At 47.2% G+C, this 18,060-nt stretch overlaps 1 long non-coding RNA gene across 3 annotated transcripts in view; it reads left to right on the forward strand.

Moving 5' to 3' along the window:
* Positions 1 to 18,060, forward strand: part of LOC127048378 (uncharacterized) — a 32,866-nt gene that overhangs the window by 10,270 nt on the left and 4,536 nt on the right. The gene's annotated exons all lie outside the window — the stretch shown is intronic.

Consider the following 18,060-nt stretch of genomic DNA (forward strand, 5'->3'; position numbering starts at 1 on the left):
TTACCCACCTTTTAGTAACTGTTGTTCTTCAAGATGTGTTTTTCATGTCCATTCAAAGTAGGTGTGTGTGTGCCGCGTGCATGCCAGCCGGAAGATTTTCCCCTAGCAGCGTCCGTAGGGTCGGCCCGGGCGCCCCCTGGAGTGGCACCACCACAGCGCCCTATAAATGGGCCTGCCAAACCTCCACCCCCTCAGTTCCTTCTTGCCAGCACTCTGACAGAGGGGCAGGAGGGTGGGTGTTGGAATGGAGATGAACACCACATCTCGAAGAACAACAGTTACTAAAAGGTGGGTAACCGTTTTTTCTTCAAGTGGTTGTTCATGTCCATTCAAAGTAGGTGACTCATAAGCCTAACCTTAGGAGGTAGGGTCGGAGATCACTGCTGACTGGAATACTGCGCGACCGTAGGCTGCATCATCCCTAGCCTGGTGCATGATGGCATAGCGAGACGAGAACGTGTGGATGGAGGACCACGTCGCCGCTCTACAAATCTCCTGAGTCAGAACCTGAGCCAGGAACGCCGCAGAAGAGGCCTGCGCCCTAATGGAGTGGGCCGTGACCGGAGGGACGGGGGTCTTAGCTATACGGTAGCATTCCCGGATGCAAGTCGCGATCCACGAAGAGATTCGCTGAGGGGAGACTGGGAGCCCCTTCATCCTTTCTGCCGCTGCGATGAAGAGCTGGGTTGAGCGTCTGAACGGCTTGGTACGCTCTATGTAAAAGGCCAAGGCCCTGCAGACATCCAGGGAGTGTAGCCTCCGCTCTTCGCTGGAGGCATGTGATTTCGGATAAAACACTGGGAGAAAGATATCTTGGCCCATGTGGAACTGTGAAACGACCTCGAGTAGGAAAGCCGGATGAGGTTTAAGTTGGACCTTGTCCTTGTAGAAGACTGTGTATGGGGGTTCAGATGTTAACGCTCGAAGCTCCGACATCTGTCGGGCCAAGGTTATCGCCACTAGGAAGGCGGTCTTGTACGACAGGTACAGTAGGGAGCACGAAGCCAGAGACTCGAAGGGAGGCGCCAAGAGGACGGAGAGGACCAGATTCAGGTCCCAAGCAGGGGTCGGCTGATGCACATGCGGGAAGAGCCTGTCCATACCCTTGAGGAAACGCCCAACCAGCTGGTTCGCAAACACCGAGGCACCCCCCTCTCCCAGATGAAAAGCGGATATGGCCGCCAAGTGAACGCAAATGGAGGAAAGGGAGAGGCCCAGTTGTCTTAGGTGAAGCAAATAGTCGAGGACAGCTGGAATTGGTACCCCCAGCGGGTCGAGACCCCGCTGACCCGACCATATGGAGAAACGCTTCCATTTAGCCAGGTAGGTGGCCCTAGTTGACGGCTTCCTGCTACCCAGCAGCACCTGCCTGACCTATTGGGAGCACTGCAACTCCACTGGGTTCAGCCATGGAGCATCCAGACTGTGAGGTGAAGTGACTCGAGGTTCGGATCGTGGAGGGAGCCCCAGTCCTCCGTGATCAGGTCCGGGAGGAGGGGCAGCGTCAGGGGCGCCTGAACGGACCTGTGCAGGAGTGACGTGTACCAAAGCTATCAGGATTACCCTGGCGTGATCCCTGCAAACCTTTAAAAGCACCCTGTGTATCAGGGGGATCAGAGGGAAGGCGTAGAGCAGACCGTCCTCCCATGGTTTAAGGAAGGCGTCTGACAGAGACCCCCAACTGCGGCCCAGGAGGGAGCAAAACCGTCGGCACTTCCTGTTTTCCCATGAAGCAAACAGGTCTAACCAGGGAAAGCCCCAGAGCTGGAAAATTGAGCGCACCACATCTCATCGGAGGGACCACTCGTGACCCTGGAACGAGCAGCTAAGGGTGTGTGCCAAACCATTCTGCTCCCCCGGAAGATAGAACGCCGTCAGGTGAGAGGCATTGTGAACGCAGAAATCCCACAGCACGAGGGCTTCCCTGCAGAGGGGAGAGGAGCGTGCACCCCCCTGTTTGTTGATATAAAAGACTGCCGCCGTGTTGTCCGAAAGGACTGAAACACACCTGCCGGTCAGGTGAGACCGGAAGGTCAAACACACCAGGCGGACCGCTGTCAGCTCCCTGACATTGATATGCAACTTCAGGTACTCCGGCAACCACAAGCCCTGCGTTCTGAGGTGTCCCAGGTGCGCTCCCCAACCTCGATCCGAGGCGTCTGTCACCAGGGAGAGTGTGGGCTGCGGGGCAGCAAAGGGGACACCCATGCAGACTTCCCGTGGATCGAGCCACCACCGTAGCGAGCTCAGCACCAAGCGGGGAACGGACACCACTGAGTCCAGGGGGTCCCTGCCCGGGCGATAAACTGTCGCCAACCGGGACTGCAGCGGGCAAAGCCAGACTCTGGCATGGACCACCACATAGGTGCATGCCGCCATGTGGCCCAGCAGCCAGAGGCAAACTTGCGCCGTGGTGACCGGGGCACGGTGCAGTCCAAGGATGAGCTCGGAAATTGCACGGAACCTGGACTCTGGCAGATACGCTTTGGCGTGTGTGGAGTCCAGAACCACTCCTATGAATTCTATTCATTGCATCGGAGACAGGGTGGATTTGACTTCGTTCAAGAGGAGGCCAAGATCGAGAAAGGTCCGCCTGATGAAGCACACCTGGGTCTCTACCTGCTCCTTGGAGCGGCCCTTTATGAGCCAGTCGTCCAGGTAGGGGAATACCTGGATGCCCTGCCTGTGCAGGAAGGCCACCACGACTGCCATGCACTTCATGAAGACCCTGGGAGCAGCTGACAGGCTGAATGGGAGCACCGTGAACTGCAGATGGACGTTGGCTACGACGAACCTGAGATACCGACAGTGCTGTGGAAATATGGCAATGTGGAAATAGGCGTCCTTTAAGTCGAGGGCAGCATACCAATCTCCTGGATCCAGGGAGGGGTTGATCGAGGACAGGGAGACCATGCGGAACTTGAGTTTCCTCACAAATTGTTCAGCCGCCGCAAGTCTAGGATGGGTCTCAGGCCCCCTTTTGCCTTCGGTATGAGAAAATACTGGGAGTAGAAGCCTTTGCCTCTGAGCTCCCGCGGGACTTCCTCCACCACCCCTGCCTCCGTGAGGGACTTCACTTCCTGAGTTCAGAGTTGCTCATGAGAAGGGTCCCTGAAGAGGGACGGGGAGGGAGGTTGGTGGGGCGGAAGGGAGGAGAACTGGATAGAATATCCCCTCTCTACCGTGCGGAGCACCCATTTGTCCAACATAATTCGGGACCAGGCACGGTAGAAGTGGGACAGACGTGACCCAAAGGTAGGGGTGGAAGGATCCAGAGTCTCGATTGGTAGGTCACCCTCGACCGTACCATCAAATAGGTGGTCTAGGCCCAGATGGTGGTCTTGATTGGCCAGACGCCTGGCCGGAGGGGTGGTGCTGGTGATGCCTCTTGCCATTTCTGCCCCGCCTGCGACCCAGCTCCTGGCGAGTCTGTGGCTGGTATGGGCGAGGGACCGCCTGCGGCCTAAATTGTCTGCGCTGGGTCGCGGGGGTATGCAAGCCCAGTGAGCGAAGCATGGCCCTCAAGTCCTTTAAGCTATGGAGACGTTTGTCCGTTTTCTCCGAAAACAGCCTCTGCCCTTCGAAGGGGAGGTCTTGAATTGTCTGCTGGACCTCATAGGGCAGGCCTGAGACCTGGAGCCAGGCTCCCCGCCGCATGACCAGGCATGTGGCCAAGGTGCGCGAGGCTGAGTCCACCTCATCTAAGGCAGCCTGGAGGGAGGCTCGAGAGATCAGTTTGCCCTCCTCCACTAAGGCCGAAAACTCTGATCTCGAGTCCTGGGGAAGGAGCTCTGCAAACTTTGACATGGCAAACACGTGTTGTGGCCATATCGGCTTACTATTGCCTGTTGATTGGCAATGCGGAGTTGTAGTCCCCCCATGGAGTACACCTTTCTACCAAAGAGCTTAAGTCTTTTTGCATCCCTGCTCTTCGGTGTTGACCCGAAACCCTTGACGCTCCCGCTGGTTAGCTGCATCTACTACCAGGGAGTCCGGGAAGGGTGGGCGTACAGGTGTTCGTGCCCTTTAGAGGGGACGAAGTAGCGCCGCTCCATCCTCTTGGCGGTAGGGGCCAGTGAGGCTGGTGTTTGCCATAGGGTGTGGGATGTATCAGCTATAATCTTTATCAGTGGGAGGGCCACTCTGGATGGCCCTGAGGGGGGCAGAATGCCCACTACAGGGTCCGCGTCCACCTCGGTCTCCTCCGCTTGGATTGCGAGGCTTTGAGCTGCTCACCGAAGCAATTGTTGGAGGATTCGAGTGTCCTCTAGGGCTAGTGCCGCAGCCTGGACCGCCTCGTCCAGGGAGGAGGATGAGGAGATTACATGGAGCAGCCCTTCCTCCGGTGCATGTGGCCCCTCGGGGTCCTGCAGCACATGGTATTGAGGTTGCGGTGCTGGTTCCGAGTCTAAATGCGGCACCGCGGCTGGTACCGGGGTCACCAGTGTGCGACTTGGCATATCATGCGGTGCCGGCGGAGCCCGAACAAAAGCTGTTGCTGGTGCCGCTGCCCGGTTAGGGGGTGTGAACTTGATGATGGCACACCCCTGCCTGGTGCCAGTGCCGGTGGGGAAGGCAGCTGCGCCGGGGCCACCGATGTCGAGGACACCGAAGTCGACCATGACCAAGGGCCAAACGCCTGGCCTACCGACTGATGGTAGGCCCAGGGAGTCCAAAATGGCCACTGCAAGGGCAGCTGCCATTGTTGCTGCCACTGCGGGTAATGTTGGTGGCTCACCCCCGACACCGATCTCCTGCTCCGCGACCGGCTGGAGCGGTAGGAGTCTGCCTCTGAGTCTGAGGTCTCTGAGTACAAGGACCTGGGGGGAGCAGCGCCCGGTGCCGAAGGAGGGCGGTGCCGAGGCGGCGGGGAGCCTCTCATCTGGTCCTGTGCCGCCTTCACAGCGCGGTGTGGGGAGGGAGGCAACAGCATGGCCGGCTTGCCTCTAGATTGCGCTGGTGGACGGGCCACAGTAGGCCACTCTCTACGATGCGGGGAGGCCGGTGCCGGGAGACCCATTAGGCCTGAGGCCGCCTCAAACGCCTCCGGCGTTGACGGGGGGTGTATGTCTCCGCTGAGGTCTGGGGAATTAGGTTGGTCCAGACTCGACCACCCTCTCTGCGGTGCAGGAGTCGACGGAACCGCCGAGGGCTGCAGCCCAGCCTGTCCGCTTACACCTGTGGTTGGCGTCGGCCTCGGATCCTGGTGGGGTGACCGATCTCTCACCGGCTTCCTTCTCTTGGTGGGCACCAGCGAAGGTGAGCGGTGCCGCACTGAGGCCGACTTCCTACGACCTGACTCCGTCCGGTGCCGGGTTTTCGACGACTTGGGCTGGGCCCTAAGTCCTGATGCCGGTGCCGGGGCACTCCGCACCGAGGATGACGTGCTGGGCCCCGCCTCCGCCGGTTCTGGATCCGAGGGTGGTCGTAGGGCCGCCTCCATCAGGAGGACTCTAAGTCTTTAAGCCCTGTCCTTAAGAGTTCATGGGCAGAAGCCTCTACAGATAGAGCAACGGTCCTTTTGGTGGCCCTCTCCGAGGCACCTCAAACACGCAAAGTGCAGGTCACTCTTAGGCATGAATTTCCCGCAATTCTCGCAGAGTTTGAACCCAGGGGACCCGAGTGTGCCCCAGCGAGCGACGAAGACTCTGGGGAGGGAACCCCCCAACTACGAAAACTATATACAAAAAGCTAACTAACTATAAAATAACTGAATATATGGACGAAACGGTAAGGATAGGACACTGCCAAAATGTTACACAAGAGAAGTTCCAGCTAGCTGTCACCGGTAGTAAGAAGGAACTGAGGGGGTGGAGGGTTGGCGGACCCCTTTATAGGAAGCTGTGGTGGCACCACTCCAGGGAGCGCCCAGGCTGATCCTATGGATGCTGCTAGAGGAAAATCTTCCAGCTGGCGTGCACGCGGCGCACATACACCTACTTTGAATGGACATGAACAACCACTCAAAGAAGAAAAGATGCTCCTCTCCAAGTCCAGAGATTAGGAATTGGCAATGCAGGGCCCTAATCAAAGTGGATCTAAAAGGAGGACTAGCCTACAAGCAAAGGAAAACCTCTCATGGGAAAACAACAAAAATGATTCTTCAACAGCTATCATCACACACAATGTGATGTGGGTCCAAGAGGTTCAGAAATGGGCTTTCATACAGGCTTTACTGAAGGCCGTAGGAAAAAAAATGTGATCAGAAATAATTAGAAATCCTAAGAGGGAGCTGGATTGGATGAAAAATGTTCTTGTGTCTGAAGGCCATGCATGCAAGTGTATCCTAGAAAACTGTTCCCAAAGAGACAGTAAAGCAATCTTGCACAGATTTACCAGTGGCGAGAGCACCGTGCCGTTGATTACTGCTGATGGAGGATTAGATGTGCAATTTATGTTGAATTACAATGTCCCGAAGACCATGAAAGGGTTCCTTCACCACATAACCACAGGACTATGGGAGTTTTGACTTGTAGTATTCTCAAACTTCACTGATGAGAATAGAAAAGTGGTTAAAGAGCTGGCAGACTTCCTTGGGGCAGCCAAATAATAACTACATCCCTGGCTGGAAAAAATGATCAAGGAAGGCATTAGGCCAGTAGCCCTAGAGAAGATGGTCAATGGGGTCACCCTGCTTGAATCCATAGAAAGGGCAAGATGCATGGAAAAAGAGTAAGGGATGTTACCCTTGGACCAGACCAGGTTTCTTTCTGCTGAGGGAAGTATGTGATTGGGTGTGCCAGGCCTTTGTGGCCCATTGCTGGCGGCCCCAATCGTTTGCGATACCCCACCTCAGGAAAGTTATTTGAGAGGGAAAAAAACAGTGAGTTTTTTTAGCCCTCCAGGCTTGCCTAGAGAAGCATCCCAAGAGCAGCCATTCTGGAAGCCATTGCAATCTGGTCTTCCAGCAGCTAGAAAGGTAGTGACCAACAATAGCCAATCAATGCCCAGCATGTTGAAACAAAAGGAGCTGTCTGCTGCTTGCAAGACAGTTCCTGGCTGGAGCTCTTGGAGTAAGGAAGGATGCTCCCTACAGCACAGCCAAAGGAACCAGGCCAGAGAGGACCTATTTCTGGCCACAGTCAAGGGCAGGAATGTGTGAGGAACCCTGCTGATTTACTATGAAAATTTTTGGAAGAGAAAGTAGTTAAGGACATAGAGGTGAATGGTAATTGGGATAAAATACAATGTTGTTTTAAAAAAGGTAGATCATGCCAGACCAACCTGATCTCCTTCTTTGAGAAGATACTGATTTTTTTAGACAAAGGAAATGCAGTAGATCTAATCTACCTGGATTTCAGTAAGGCATTTGATACAGTTAACTTGGAGAATATGGGGAATAATATGAGAATTGAAAGGTGGATAAAGGTGAGACTACAACGGGTCATACTGAAAGATGAACTGAAAGATGAACAAGCTGGAGGGAGATTATTAGTGGAGTTTCTCAGAGGTCAAGAATTATTTAACATTTTTATTACTGACCTGGCACAAAAAGTGAGTGTGCGCTAATAAAATTTGCAGCTGATACAAAGTTGGGAGGTATTGCCAATAGAGAAGAGGACCAGAATATCATACAAGAAGATCTGGATGACCTTGTAAACTGGAGTAATAGAAATGGGATGAAATTTAATAGTGCAAAGTGTAAGGTCATGCAGTTTGAGACTAACAACAATAATTTTTGCTATAAACAGGGGACTTATCAATTGGAAGCGACAGAGAGGAAAAAGACCTGCATGTATAGGTTGAACACAAGATGACTATAAGCCATCAATGTGATGTGTCCATGAGAAACGTTAATGCAGTCCTAGGATGCACCAGGCGAGGTATTTCTAGTAGAGACAGGGAAGTGTTTTTAAGGTCAGGCTTGACAAAGCCCTGGCTGGGATGATTTAGTTGGGGATTGGTCCTGCTTTCAGCAGGGGCTTGGACTAAATGACCTCCTGAGGTCCCTTCCAACCTTGATACATTATGATTCTAAGTCACTGGTGAGACCTCATCTGGAAGACTCTGCAATTCTGGTTTCCCATGTTTAAGAAAGATGAATTCAAACTGGAACAGGTGAGAGAAGAAGCTACTAGGATGATCCGAGGAACGAAAAACCTACCTTATGAGAGGAGACTCAAAGAGCTTGGCTTGTTTAGCCTAACCAAAAGAAAGCTGAGGGGAGATATGATTGCTCTCTGTGGCTACGTATACGGCGGGTAGCAATCGCTTTCTCAGGGATTGATATATTGCATCTCATCTAGACATGATATACCGATCCCCGAACGCGCTCCTGTCGACTCTGGAACTCCACCAGAGTAAGCGGTGGTAGCGGAGTCGACAGGGGGAGCCGCGGACGTCGATCCCGTGCCGTGAGGATAGTAAGTAATTCGATCTAAGATACTTCGACTTCAGTTACATTATTCACGTAGCTGAAGTTGCGTATCTTAGATCGATTTCCCCCCCCAGTGTAGACCAGCCCTCCAAAAACATCAGAGGGATAAATACTAGCAAGGAAGAGGAGTTATTTAAGTTAATCGCCAATGTGGACACAAGAACAAATGGATATAAATTGGCCATCGTCAAGTTTAGGCTCAAAATAAGGCAAAGCGGTTTTCAAACATCAGAGGAGTGAAGTTCTGGAACAGCCTTCCAAGAGGAGCAGTGGGGGCAAAACACCTAACTGGTTTCAAGAGCTTGATAAGTGTATGGAGGGGATGGTATGATGGTATTGCCTACAATGGCATGTGGCCCACTGACAACTGACAGTAGCAAAAAATCCCAGTGGCTGGAGATGTGACATTAGATGGAGAGTGCTCTGAGTTATTACAGATAATTCTTTCCAAGGTATCTGCCTGGTGGGTCTTTCCCACATGATCAGAGTCTAACTGATCACCATATTTGGGGTCAGGAAGGAATTTTCCCCAGGGTCAGATTGTTAGAGACCCTGGAGGTTTTTCGCCTTCCTCTGCAGCATGGTGCACTGGTCACTTGCAGGTTCAAACTAGTGTAAATGGTGAATTCTCTGTAACAAAGTCTTTAAACCATGATTTGAGGACTTCAGTAACTCAGCCAGAAGTTAGGGGTGGTTAAGGTTCTGTGGCCACGATGGTCCCTTCTGACCTTGAAGTCTATTAATCTAATTCAGCCCAGATGGGCAAGAAACTATTTTAGTTATAATTGATCCTGAAGGGCAAGGAACTGTTTCTATTTGAATTCATTTGTTGTACCCTAGAAATGATTTGAACTGTGTGATCCAGCCAGAGAAGACCTGCAGAGATCAACTTATAGTCTGCAGAGTGTGTAAGGAGCTGGAGAAAACAGCAACACTGTGCCCAGGCACTGGGGGGTGCGCAAAGTAGTTAATGCAACCCTTCACACTGTCTTGTATATGCGTCATCACACTGGTACATACAGTGGCAGATTAACAAATTTGCCACACCTAGGCCCTCAAAAAATTGCCGACTCCCCTCCCCCATGCTTAGGACCTGCTTTTTCATCCTTATGGCTTCCCAAGCATTGAGGAAGTCGGACAATCTGTCCCCAGTCAGGGGGAGGGGAAAGAGGGGGAGAAAGATAGCTGGAAGATCAGAGACAACTGTATTGCTGTCCTCAAGAGCAAAATCAAATGGGCTGGCTGCTGCCCATTGAGGACAAGCCAGATGATTCAAATGGGAGCTGGAGGACCTCCTTCTTTGTATCTGTTTTCTCCTGGAAAAATCATACTGCTTTAAAGCATAAAAGGACTGCCTGTAGTACTGTTGCTATACGGAGGCTATACTGATGTCTTTGGGGAGCTGGGTGGAGTGTAGCATTAGAGAAGAACAGCACAAGAATCCTTAAATAAATGCAAAGTCTTGCCTTTTTTTGTCAGAAGACAAAACATGACCATCAAAGGGCAAGTCATCTATAGTTTGCTATACCCGAGTTATGTCATCACAAGAGTAGGTAGAATAAATTTCTCCCCTCAACAAATCAAGAATCTTGGGCTTTGGGGGGGGGGTGAGGGAGGGGAGTTGATTTAAATCTTCATTGACACACCTCTCATGGGCAGCTGTAACTACCAGGAAGTTTGGGGAAGGATGCGAATAAAAGCACTCAAAGCATTGCATCAGGCCATGGTAAAATTTGTCTGCATACTTAGCTGTAGGGTCTTTAGTGGCTCCAAATGCCTCATTAAGAGGGAGGGCTACTCTGCCAGGGGTGGCACCTGAAGATCATCCAACAGCTTGTGGGTATTCTATTGGACCAGTTCAGCTTGTATGCCCAAAGCAATCTTCTGAGTACGACTTGATAGGATTAAAAATCCTCTGGAACTGGGGGTCACAGAATTGTCAAATAAGGAGGATGAGAAAGTAACAGCTGACAAAGTATCCTCCTGAGGGAACACCTGCTTCTCCGGCAAAAGTTCATCCTGTAGGACTGGTTGCTCAGGACCACCATTGTCTCTGCATGCCTGCAACCCAGATGGTTTTTAAAGGTTATAGGCTGCCCTGAACTGGACTCAGGTGTCTATAATTAATCTGAGGTAACTTCTTTTCAGTTTATAGGGAAAAGGGCTTTAACCATTCATTGACTGATATGGTTACTCTTTCAGAACTGTCCAGTCTGACTCTGTTCCGTAGAGCATTATGTGACAGTTTCCACAATGAGTCGATATTGCTCATATCTCCAAGACAAATACATTACTGAGAACTTCCTCAAACTACGTGGAGTTTCTGTCACTACAATGTGAGGAAGAATCATTTGTCTTAAAATTAAAAAATACTGTGACACAACTACAACCTGGAATGTTGGTTTAAGTAACTGAATTTTAATGTGTATTGCTCCTAGATGCATAGATCACACTAAAATAAATGCACCGCTTGGTGAATTTTAAATAGTTTATACTGAAACTGCTATACTGCACATTTGAAAAGAATGTATTATTCATAGGTATATCTTTTCCTATTAAATGGTATAGTGCAGATGAAGTTGAGTGGGTGATATCACCTACTGATTCTGATATATTGCTTTCTCAACCATATTTATCACCTAATTCATATACATTACTTATTGAACTAGATACATTTCAAACAGATTTGTAAAAGTGAACTGGATGCTTCCACATTAAAGTTACCACTTATCAATTCAAACAAATTGCCTAGTCAAACATCAATGTAGTCACATGGTATATATTGTATATACAAACTGCTAAATTAAATGTATGAGTATATATATTCCCCTATATATTAACTAACCAAACTCAGTATATGATTTATGGAATGTAAATACAAATAAAATACTGCACAAATAGCCACACCAACTATTAAAACATACACAATAAGGGACATGGCACATTGGTTCTCTTTAAGATTTTACACTGTAATTTTGGGTTTTATACTGACACCCATCTAAGCACTTTAGATAGTTTTAAAACAATTTGAAGAATGTATGTAATCTTTTGCACTATATATTCACTATCATCTTTTTGCAACTGTACTGGAGAACATTAGAGTATCATGTGAAATTGTTTAGGAATAGTCATATATTGCTGCTGAAAAGGAGCAGCTATACAAGCCATTTGATACAAGCCATGTAGTACATATGGTTTTGAGTACTAATAGGTACTGAAACAGTGGAGAAAATGAACTTACCTATGCAAATTAACTTACTCTTCTTATCCATTAGAAGATTACTTTAATGAAGTCTTTTAATTTTGTATATATGTTAAAAGTATCCAGCAAAGAAAAAGAGTTGGGATTATGCCCTTTTTTGTTACTTGACATTAAATAAAGAATGTCTGAAAGGTTGTTTTAAAAATCACTTTTTCCCCAGTTTTTTTTTTAACTTTACAAATACTTGCAATACTACTTAGCTTTAGTCTAACAACTAGAGGCCCCAACCAAGATCAGGGATGCAAAGTTTATGCCAGTGATGGGCAACCTGCGGCCCATCAAGGTAATCCACTGGCATGCCGCAAGACAGTGTTTACATTGACCGCCACAGGCACGGCCACCCACAGCTCCCAGTGGCCATGGTTCGCCGTTCCCAGCCAATGGGAGCTGCGTGAAGCGGTGGCCAGCACGTCCCTTTTTGTTTACAAGTTTGTTTACATTTGCAGGAGATAATGCTGCCCACTTCTTGTTTACCATGTCACCTGAAAGTGAGAACAGGCATTCACATGGCACTGTTTTAGCCAATGTTGCAAGATATTATGCCAGATCCACTAAAGATTCATATGTCCCTTCATGCTTCCCCCACCATTCCAGAGGACATGCATCCATACTGATGATGGGTTCTGCTTGATAATGATCCAAAGCAGTGCAGACTAGCACATGTTCATGTTCATCATGAGTCAGATGCCACCAGCAGAAAGGTTGATTTCCTTTTTTGGTGGTTTGGGTTCTGTAGTTTCTGCATTGGAATGTTACTCTTTTAAGACTTCTGAAAGCATGCTGCACACCCCATCCCGATCAGATTTTGGAAGGCACTTCAGATTCTTAAACCTTGGGTCAAGTGCTCTAGCTATCTTTAGAAATCTCACATTGGTACCTTCTTTGCATTTTGCCGTGAAAGTGTTCTTAAAACGAACAACATACTGGGTCATCATCTGAGACTGCTATAATATGAAACATATGGCAGTATGCATATAAAACACAGAGCATGAGACATACAATTCTCCCCCAAGGAGTTCAGCCACAAATTTAATTAATGCATTATTTTTTTAAACAAGCATCATCAGCATGGAAACATGGTGGCCAAAGCGTGAAGGAGCATACAAATGTTTAGCATATCTGGCACATAAATACCTCGCAATGCCGGCTACAAAAGTGCCATGTGAATGTCTGTTCTCACTTTCAGATGACATTGTAAATAAGAAGCAGGCAGCATTATCTCCCATAAATGTAAACAAACTTGTTTGTGTTAGCAATTGGCTGAACAAGAAGTAGGACTGAGTGGGCTTATAGGCTTTAAAGTTTTATTTTTATTTTTTTTACATAACTGCATTCAAAACCAAAACAAAACCTGACATTTGTAAGTTGTGCTTTCACTTAATATTATTACAAATATTTGCATTGTAAAAATGATAAAAGAAATAGTATTTTTCAATTCACCTCATACAAGTACTGAAGTGCAATCTCTTTAGCGCAACTTACAAATGTCAGTTGAGGGGGGTTGTTACATAACTGCACTCAAAAACAAAACAATGTAAAACGTATAAAGCCCTATTTTAGCCTCCTCTCTCCATAACGTTGGCTTGGAAAACTGGTTTTGCCTGAAAATTAGCAAATTTGACGGCAAAGGTGAATAGTTCTGCAGAGTCTGAAGAAAACCAGTCATGCAGTTATTGATTAGTAAAAAGTTTCCCTAATCTGAAGTTTTTATATTTGCCTAACTTTTTTCAATAGCTCAAAATTGGTTTGTTACTGTGCCTACAAACTTTCCAAATAGTTAAATCGCCTTGTAAACTCATGCACTGGCCATTTTTGGAAAAAGTAAGTTGAAATTAAGCAAAGTTACAACAATGTTTTTTGTTGTATATAGGTTTGGACCCAATCCTGCTCCCATTGAATTATGATTTCGGTGGGGTTACAGGCCCAATCCTGTTATAATTTCTAGCCATATCTACACTGCAGGGTGCTACATCAACATAGGTATGGTGCCATAGCTATGCTGCTGTAACACTGTAGTGTAGATGCAGACAACAGTGATGGAAGGTGTTTTTCTGTCACTGTAAGAACTCTCTCCAAGTTATGGCAGAGCCACACAGAAGATTTGGAAGGGTCAAAATCTGAAACGTAGAACCTCATCCTTCCAAAAAAGCTAACATGGAGATGAAAAACTATAATAGGCAAGGGCCTGGGGGTCAGAGAAGACCCAGGCCTTTGGGGTCGCTGCCCTTCCCATGGAAGCATGGGGAGAGGGGTCTATGCTACTCCTGTGGCCAAGGAACCACTCTTGGTTCTGCCTTTCTCCAAGTTCTGGCTCAGCTGCCAGTAGGAGCGGTATCCTTTACTCTGCTCCTACTTCTGGGCTCTCAGCCTGGTGAGTTGCCTTGGGGCTGGTATAATGATGCCAGAGACAGCAATGGATCCTGGCCCCCCTCTGTTCACCAGCTCCTGGCTCAGTTTAATTTAGCTGAGTCCTTTCCCCTATTAAGTTATTTGTTTCGTCTTATGATCAACTGGTCCTAGATTCCTTTTAAATATGTTAATATCGTAGAGGTAATAGGGTTTGTGCATGCATTTATTCACCTGGCTACTAGAAGGAGGCACTGCATATTCAGAAATCCTGCCATCAAATGAAAGAGCTTAATGAAGCCTGGCCCATTGGCACTAAAATGAGTTACAGAATCACTTCAAAAGGAGCAAACAGTGGACTGTGTCTGTTACAGCTGTCCCCCAGCTGCATTCCTTTTTCCCTTCTCCTTTCTGTTTGTCCTATGTGGCCGCCCCTCCCAGCCATTGTGCTAACTAAAGTCACAGCCCTATTCATAGGAATGGCTTGTACAGACTAACTGGAGCCATTGCTCTGCCTAGGGAGGGGGCTTCTTGCTTCTTTGTTTGGCTCCTTTGTTCAGACCCAGGCTCGGTGTGAGGGGCGCTGCCCAGAAATGCAAGACCTGAAGTGGCCAACTAATTAAGCATATGAGTCATACCTGTGGCTCAGAACATGCCCAGGCATGCCTATACTTACCTGCAGCCTTTCCCTGCCTTCTCTCCTCCCCTGTATCAAGAGGAGCCAATCAAAAGTACTGGTGGGAAACTGCCTGAGTTTGCCTTTAAAGCTGGACATTTTCTGATCAGACCTCGGAGAAGGTCCTTGCTTTGCCACCTGGTCTGATCAGCTAGGGGTCTTGGGGGGGCCCTCTGCCCGCTCTCGTTTGTTTTTGAGCGTACCCCCGTTTTTAAACTCCCCTCCCACAAACAACAAATTTGTGCCTGGAGATCTCCTGATTATTGTAAGCGAATCGAGGCCTCTCTCCATCCTCCGATGCTACTGCTGTTCCTGCCTCTGTGCTTGCTGCTGTCCTGGGGATTGGTAAGAACTCCCTCTTGCAGACTCCCCCTGTCCTAGCTGCTGGCCTTGTTTCCCCAGCAGACAGACCCAAGCTATCTCCTTGGTCTGTATCTGTAATCTGTTTCTTGCTCCGCAGCGCCTTTGCTGCTAAAAATAAGCCTGTGCCGCTGCTAAGCTGTGCCTTCGTGGACTGTATCCTGGGCCGCCGGCTTGCAGCCGCCCCACTGCTGCAGCCACCCCCCACCCCGGGGCTGTACTCTGGGCACACACCATTCTGCCCTCTGGAACTGCTCCCCCTCCCAATCAAAGAATCGGCATAGTGTAAGGTGCACCTATTAGAATCAGGTTCTTAGCCTAGATAAGTTGTAATTTCATTTTGCATAGCTGTGGTTAAGTTAGGTTTAAAGAATTGTTTGTATTGTGCTCTGTAAGTTAGGTTTAAAAAAGAATTGTTGCATTGTGTTCTGTTACTTGCTAATTTGTGTAGTCTTGGTTAAGTTAGATCATAAATAAGATTTTGCTGTGTTCTGTATAATTGTGGTTAAGTCTGTCTTCCCGCTGCCCTAACCCCCCCGCCCCAAGCTTGCCTGTGTCTCCCCTCGAGCTCTCCAGTCACTCGTTGCAGTCTCTCTGCTGTTTAAACTTGCAGCCTGTCTGCTCTCTGTGTCTCCCTGAGTTTAAATCTCCCTCCGCAGCGCCTCTGCCTTTGGTCTCTGCTCCACCACGTGCTCCTCTTCCCCCATCCCCCAACCTCATTCCTCTACCACTGCCTTTCTCTCTCTCTCTCTCTCTCTCTCTCTTTTAATCCCTTCCCCCACATGTTCATCCCGCTCCTACTGCTGCCAAACCTCAATTGTATTACTGAAGTCTAGCATAAAACCCCATTGGTTACCCTTTTTCTCTCTGACACACCTCACATTTTACCTTTACATCACTATGACACATTTTTACCTAGAGTTGTTGGTTATTTAACACATTTTACCCATGACTGTTAGTTGGTTATATGCTGCTGTGACACACCCTTTACATAGAAATTGTTAGCTACCTGTTACATTTATACTTCAGTGTTAATTGGTTACCAACTGTATTGTACCCCACTGTTTTGTACCCCACTATTGAAACCTCCTATACTATTTACTAAAAGAAACCCCTCCCCAATTGTCTACCTTAACAAACCCCATACCCCCTCACTATTGAATTTTCCCTGTTTTTGCATTTTCTTAATAAAGTTTATTTTGCACCCTACCAGTGCAGTAGTTGTCCCCCAAGATCCCCTTACCTGCTGGCAGGGTTAGACTGTACCATTCTTGGGGATCAGAATATTCCAAGGTGCTTCACATTGAAACAAGTCTGACCTGTGAGCAGAGTGTTCTAGATGGGAAACTCTTGTTTTTTACTATGGTTTCTTACCAAAATTGCTGCTTGATGATTCTCAAGTATTCAGGGTTAGGGTCCTGAAACCATTCCATCTTTTCTTCTCTTTCTTTGTGTGAAGATGGCCTTATGTGACCCATAATCCATGCTGAGCTATGTGGAAATGCGAGAAGTGTCCAATAATCATCCTTTCTTCTTTCAGATATCATATGGTTTTGTTTATCTTTCCTTTAACCACAATATTTTATGGTAGCACCAAACTGTTCAAATTAAAGCTCTGCTTCTGAATCCTCAATATCTTCTCTCTTCATTACCACCCATCCCATTCATTTATCCTATTTTGATTTTTTTATGAAGGTTTCCGATATAGGCCCAGCTCTGCTTACCTTTTGAAAATTTTTAGATAATATCAGGTATGCTCAGACCAAGACAAATAATCTTTTTCAAGTATCCAGTCAATGGCTTTCTAGTTGCAACATACCAAGACTTCCATGATTTATCATAATTAATCCAGAATCCTCTAAAACTCAAATAAAGGCATATCAAATATAAATAATCCTTAAAATGCTCATTGTGCAGGAAAAGTTGAAAAGGTTACACTTACAGAAAAAGGATGCGTTAGTTAAACTCACCCTGGATAGCAGGTACATATACCTTGACTATATGATGGCTAGAAAGGTCTCCCCATTCTTATACAGTCATATAGAGTTGTTTGAGACTAAGAGAACGTTCACAGAAAAAAGTATCTGAATCTGTGACTACTCAGAACATCATACTTGGTATGTGCTGAAATCAGTAAAGAAACTTACATTCAGATCCATCTTTTTTCAAACAAGGGAAAGCATGCATTATTGAATTAAAACAAAGCTAATTTTGAGATATCTAGTTGTAAAAGTCCAAATGAATTTTTTACAAAATAACTGAAGCCCCAGTTTTTTGTTCACTTTCAGAAAACTCGAAATTTTCTTGAAAGTTTCTATTAAAAGTCATCTCTGGGCTAAGGCAAAGAGTGAAAAGTTTCAGCCCAAAAAGAATTTGAGAAAATTATAAGTAGCTGAGCACAGGGACTTAAAATAAAAGAGACATCACTGAACCTTAACTACAGAGTTGCTACCATGATACTGTCAACGTCTCTTCAACTGACTATTTATTTGTAATAAACTCAGTTTAATTATTGGTTTCTAAACGTGTAAGTAGGGCTGGTCAGAACATGGGTATTTTTCCATGGAATTTCAACCTCTCATTGAAAAAACAAGTTTCCAAAAACCAAACGCTTTTTGGCCAAAAAGCAAAAAAATTACACAGAAATCAGGCACTTTCCTTGACAAATTTTTAGTTGAAAACCCAATTCTCCATTAAAAAAAATAGAAAGAATATTTTTTGACCAGCCTGTCACATAAGCGCGTGTTGCTCTTGCAAATAAATCCATTACCATAGTTTTATTACAGTATGTCTCCATGTACTTACCATGAGAAAGTTTTTGGTTTCAGCACTTTGAGAAGCTGCAATACTAATTGGAAGGACTGTGGGTCAGGTCCTGTTGCCAATTATGTTAATGGGAGTTTTGCCACTAATCTCAATGGAGTTAGGATATATTAAGGCTGGAAGGACCATTTTAATCATCTAATCTGAGCTCATGCCTAACATAGGGCATAAAACTTTGCCCAATAATTCCTGAATTGAGCCCATGACTTCTAGCTG

This window comes from Gopherus flavomarginatus, chromosome 3, assembly GCF_025201925.1.
Source record: "Gopherus flavomarginatus isolate rGopFla2 chromosome 3, rGopFla2.mat.asm, whole genome shotgun sequence".
Lineage (NCBI taxonomy): Eukaryota > Metazoa > Chordata > Testudines > Testudinidae > Gopherus > Gopherus flavomarginatus.